Source organism: Oncorhynchus clarkii, unplaced genomic scaffold, assembly GCF_045791955.1.
Source record: "Oncorhynchus clarkii lewisi isolate Uvic-CL-2024 unplaced genomic scaffold, UVic_Ocla_1.0 unplaced_contig_3869_pilon_pilon, whole genome shotgun sequence".
Lineage (NCBI taxonomy): Eukaryota > Metazoa > Chordata > Actinopteri > Salmoniformes > Salmonidae > Oncorhynchus > Oncorhynchus clarkii.
The window spans coordinates 31,583-38,006 of record NW_027258322.1 but is presented as its reverse complement, the minus strand read 5'-3'; positions in this window follow the sequence as shown (position 1 = coordinate 38,006).

Sequence of the window (6,424 nt, the reverse complement as noted above, 5' to 3'; positions counted from 1 at the left end):
CCATTGTTCTGATTTCTGTGTGTGTGTGTGTGTGTGTGTGTGTGTGTGTGTGCAACGTTAGCTAGTTAACATTAGCCTTCTACATCTAGCTACATATTTAACTTCCATCTTCTCAGGCCAGGGGCACAATGTATGATTTAATGGTTGGATCAGAATCATTGGCCAGTACAGAGAATTAAGTACAACGACATATCCAAATCACTATCTCCATCCATGGCTAACTTAGGAAAGGGACAATTTTACTAAGCTAGCTAGCCACCGGAAGACAACAACACAACGAGATGCAACAATTCAAGTTGTTTCTGTCAATGACGTATCCTCTCAATGGGATTTGATAGGAGTGACGCCAAATCCAAGATGGCTTCCCTTTACACTTTATTTTGGTGCACCAGGAACATTCACACTTGAGCTCACTCTGTTTAGCCCCAACGCTGATCGGCCAAATTTGCTATACTTTTTTTTATCAAGGGAGGCCAAATGCTCGCTGGTTTCCCTTGCCTTCAGTGCTACGAGCGACAACAATGTCATACTTGTTTGGACCAGACAGCATCAAATAGATGGACCACATGTAAAGAGACAGAAGGGTGCTGTTTCGCTTGCTCAGATGCTTTCTCCGGTGAGATACATTCAGCCTCTTATGAAACACTGAGGGACAAAAAATGATTTATATTATGTTTTCAAATGTTTTTATGTTTGGGGGAAGCCGGGCTTCCCTTGGTAACCACTGACTTAAATATGTTTGAACTTGTGGCTTGAATATTACTGGGATATAATTATTATAGCTACTTCCACACAGTAATAGTGTTTGACTTTCAAAATAGACTTTCTATATTCACCATGACATATCTGAAACTAAAGGCAACTCGAGCAAAAGATCTCATGGCAAAATTACACCCATGACCTCAACCATGGCAGCAATGTGGCCTCAAAACATTCCAGAATGTTTCCATGTCATGGAATGGTAAAACGAACCAAATCCTTTTTTTTCCTCCCCTCGCTATTTATCCACTTCATTTGGAAGACCAACATGCAAATACATTTAGGAAAATGGCCACAAGGAGTGTATGCATTAGTCTGAGAAGAAATTAGAAGAAATTAGAAGAAATGAAGCAGGAGGGAATGATTTTTTTTTGAGGGCCCAAATGAAATCATTAGTGAAGCACGTTACAATGATCCATTCAATTGTTTATTATGCCAGTGATTTAAAAGGTCCTTTTGTGGATATCAATCACATATCTCCAGCAGGACAGACCAGGATAGACCAATTCGCCAGTCATTTCCCCTCTCCCTGCTAGTTTCCTAGACGGGGCTAGAAGAAGAAGACACTCAGGGTGAGAAGGTTCCTGGGAATTAAAGGCAACTCCATTGCTTCAGCCTCAGCGGAACTCTGACTGACTGAATGACTGACTGACTGACTGACTGACTGAATGACTGACTGAATAACTGACTGAATGACTCACTGAATGACTGACTGACTGACTGAATGACTCACTGAATGACTCACTGAATGACTGAATGACTCACTGACTGACTGACTGACTGACTGACTGACTGACTGACTGACTGACTGACTGAATGACTGACTGACTGACTGACTGACTGACTGACTGACTGAATGACTGACTGAATGACTGACTGAATGACTGACTGAATGACTCACTGAATGACTGACTGACTGACTGACTGACTGACTGACTGAATGACTGACTGACTGAATGACTGACTGACTGGCTGAATGACTGAATGACTGACTGAATGACTCACTGACTGACTGACTGACTGACTGACTGAATGACTCACTGACTGAATGACTGACTGACTGACTGAATGACTGACTGACTGGCTGAATGACTGAATGACTGACTGAATGACTCACTGACTGACTGACTGACTGACTGAATGACTCACTGACTGAATGACTGACTGACTGACTGAATGACTGACTGACTGGCTGAACGACTGAATGACTGACTGAATGACTCACTGACTGACTGACTGACTGACTGAATGACTCACTGACTGAATGACTCACTGACTGACTGAATGACTGACTGAATGACTGACTGACTGACTGAATAACTCACTGACTGACTGAATGACTGACTGACTGACTGACTGAATAACTCACTGACTGACTGACTGACTGACTGAATGACTCACTGACTGACTGACTGACTGACTGACTGACTGAATGACTGACTGAATGACTGAATAACTCACTGACTGACTGAATGACTGACTGAATGACTGAATGCAGCAGTTCTATTTCCATCTGTAGTTAATTCCGGTTTTCTTTGATGAACCACACACGTTAATTCATTTGTTTCGGGGCTCCTCCTCTTCCAGATTCTTCCGAAGGGGGTTGAGATACAACCCTGACTCTGTTATCGGCGTGGGTTGGGACTGGCTTCTCTGTTGCTTTATCCACAATATTTGTTGGCCATTGAAGATCCCTTGAAACCCAGTCATAAGGGTTGGGGCTAGCCATCTATGTAATGGTAACATCTACTCGCGTAAAGGAGAGAGAGGCCAAGTTGTTGGGTTTTTACAGTTGATATTAAACCGGAGCTGGAGACCTCACACACTGTGTTGTCTGAGGCATTGGCACCCATTAACCGACTTTGTGTGTGTGTGCGTGTGTGTGTGTGTGTGTGTGTGTGTGTGTGTGTGTGTGTGTGTGTGTGTGTGTGTGTGTGTGTGTGTGTGTGTGTGTGTGTGTGTGTGTGTGCGTGCGTGCGTGCGTGCGTGTGTGTGTGCGTGTCCAATGCTTCTCCTTTCCATTCATATGCTGACAAGAACGATGGGAGCGTTACATTCATACAAGTGATGAGAAGGGGATTGTCACTAGAGGCTATAGCTGTACTTCTCCATTTACTTCCTCTCTGTTTTTCACAAGCAGGGTGTTACCGTAATACTTTACCAGACACTGCATTAATTCATTGTTTCAAAGGAAATATTTACAATACATAGGCATAATGTTTGTACACACATGCAAGTCAACGGTTTTAGTAAGCTGTGAACACATGTATTAAGTTGTAAGCTCATTTAGTAAGCTGTAAACTCATTTAGTAAACTGTAAACTCATTTAGTAAACTGTAAACTCATTTAGTAAACTGGAAACTCATTTAGTAAGCTGTAAACTCATGTAGTCAGCTGGAAATGCATTTAGTAAACTGTAAACTAATTTAGTCAACTGTAAACTCATGTAGTAAGCTGTAAACTAATTTAGTAAACTGTAAACTCATGTAGTAAGCTGGAAATACATTTAGTAAACTGTAAACTCATTTAGTAAACTGTAAACTAATTTAGTAAACTGTAAACTCATTTAGTAAACTGTAAACTCATTTAGTAAACTGTAAACTCATTTAGTAAACTGTAAACTCATTTAGTAAACTGTAAACTCATTTAGTAAGATGTAAACTCATTTAGTAAGCTGTAAACTGTATAAATGCAATTTATTTCAAGTTTAATTAGAGCAAAATCTGAAATGAAAAGCTCCCGTTTAAACAAGCAAAAACTTCAGGACTGAAACAGATATTTTTCCAAATGTGGTGGACATTATAAACCATCCACATGTTTTATAGCAAACGATGGCAAATACAAAGAAGGGAAGAGAGAGCCATATGGGGTTTTGTGTGGGCTTGGCTCTGTAGCAGAGTTATTGTAAGTGCTTCGTAGAGTCCGGGGTCCTAAAGTAAATCCAGTTAATCAAAGTCAGAGTAAAACATTTTACTTTGGGGCCCGAGGCCTCGGTAATAGAACTTTTAAGAATTATACAGCAGATCCCTTATTATTTTTTTGTACAGTATATTTAATCAATAAATGTGAAAGCTAAATCGTCCCCGCCATTTTTAATCTCATGGAAATGTATAGAGACTTAGCTTTAGACTTGAATATAATGCCTTGAATATAGCTCTGTGCAGGAAACACTTAAGACAAGTCAAACAACTCTGGAAATAATTATTTGTTTTGGAGCCCTCTATTTTAGTCTCCTGGATGCGGGGATGAGAGGACAAAGAGAAAGAGAGAGAAAGAGGAGAAGGACAGGTTTTAAAGAGAGTCCGGACAGACAGAGAGAAGTGCACCCCAAGCAATGGAATTCACCATTTTAAGCCTATCCACAAAGACAAAGCAGATAGGCTTATGAGCATGGCTAGAAGTGTCCGCCTACTCAACTGGTCAACCCTTAGCATGGTCTATTTTGCGGTTACACCTGCTAGCTAACCAGCCGAGGCCCGTACCTGACACCTCTCAGAAAGATATGTTTTTACTTGGAATGTTATCATCACCTTCATCTGATGAAGTACTGCAACAGTGAACCCTATTGGATGAAGTATTGCAACAGTGAGCCCTATTGGATGAAGTACTGCAACAGTGAACCCTATTGGATGAAGTACTGCAACAGTGAACCCTATTGGATGAAGTACTGCAACAGTGAACACTATTGGATGAAGTACTGCAACAGCGAACCCTATTGAAGGAAGTATTGCAACAGTGAGCCCTATTGGATGAAGTACTGCAACAGTGAACCCTATTGGATGAAGTACTGCAACAGTGAACACTATTGGAAGAAGTACTGCAACAGTGAACCCTATTGGAGGAAGTATTGCAACAGTGAGCCCTATTGGATGAAGTACTGCAACAGTGAACCCTATTGGATGAAGTATTGCAACAGTGAGCCCTATTGGATGAAGTACTGCAACAGTGAACCCTATTGGAGGAAGTATTGTAACAGTGAGCCCTATTGGATGAAGTACTGCAACAGTGAACCCTATTGGATGAAGTATTGCAACAGTGAGCCCTATTGGATGAAGTACTGCAACAGTGAACCCTATTGGAGGAAGTATTGCAACAGTGAGCCCTATTGGATGAAGTATTGCAACAGTGAGCCATATTGGATGAAGTATTGCAACAGTGAACCCTATTGGATTAAGTATTGCAACAGTGAATCCTATTGGACGAAGTATTGCAACAGTGAGCCCTATTGGACAAAGTACTGCAACAGTGAGCCCTATTGGATGAAGTATTGCAACAGTGAGCCCTATTGGATGAAGTACTGCAACAGTGAACCCTATTGGATGAAGTACTGCAACAGTGAACCCTATTGGACGAAGTATTGCAACAGTGGATCTCTGCCCACACAACAACAGAAGTAATATGTTAAAAAGGCCGGAGAGCGCTTCAGTAATGCACCCACAACACGCAATGCTAGCTGGCTAGGCTAACTAACCCTGAGCTGGCTAGGCTATCTAACCCTGAGCTGGCTAGGCTAACTAACCATGAGCTGGCTAGGCTAACTAACCCTGAGCTGGTTAGGCTAACTAACACTGAGCTGGCTAGGCTAACTAACCCTGAGCTTGGCTAGGCTAACTAACCCTGAGCTGGCTAGGCTAACTAACCCTGAGCTGGCTAGGCTAACTAACCCTGAGCTGGTTAGGCTAACTAACACTGAGCTGGGTAGGCTAACTAACACTGAGATGGCTAGGCTAACTAACCCTGAGCTGGCTAGGCTAACTAACCCTGAGCTGGCTAGGCTAACTAACACTGAGCTGGCTAGGCTAACTAACACTGAGCTGGCTAGGCTAACTAACCCTGAGCTTGGCTAGGCTAACTAACCCTGAGCTCCAGCAGCAGTAGCCTTCAGCCATTGGGACTTTTCCTCTTTTCTTGTTGTGCTAGCACTAGGCCACTCTTTCCGGTGCCTGTTTTGCATTAGCGCTAACTTTGTGGGAAAATACGTGGGCAGCGAACTATTCTCTCTTCAGTTTTCATTCAAAATCCCCCGCCGTCCACCACGCGTATGCATGTGTGTTTATATCTGTATCAAGAGTTAGCCTAGCCATGGAGGATACTCAGCAGAGAACAGGCTGAGGATAATCAGAGTTAGCCTAACCAAGGAGGATACTCAGCAGAGAACAGGCTGAGGATAATCAGAGTTAGCCTAACCAAGAAGGATACTCAGCAGAGAACAGGCTGAGGATAATCAGAGTTAGCCTAACCAAGGAGGATACTCAGCAGAGAACAGGCTGAGGATAATCAGAGAGAGTGAGGAGTAACGAACTAAGGCTGGTACTTTGGATGCGCCACTGTTGATGAGAGGAGGACACAGTCAGAGAACAGATGAGCTGAAAAGTCATGGACCCCGTTGGCATTGTTAATACTGCCACTGGCGAGAGAGGTACAGGAAATGGACACCATCTGGCAACGGTCCAAACAGCTCTCTATGCAACAACAAACTAGCTGATTCGCAAGTCTGTGGACGGACCTGGACGCCCCAGATCGACAATCTACCTGTCACACAACACTCACGAAGCAGGCCAAAGATTGACATGTTAATGGCGATCATGAATTATGTACGATCCGGATCACGACTATCACTTGATCCCCGAACTGTGGACACATTTATCACCTTATGCCCACTTAA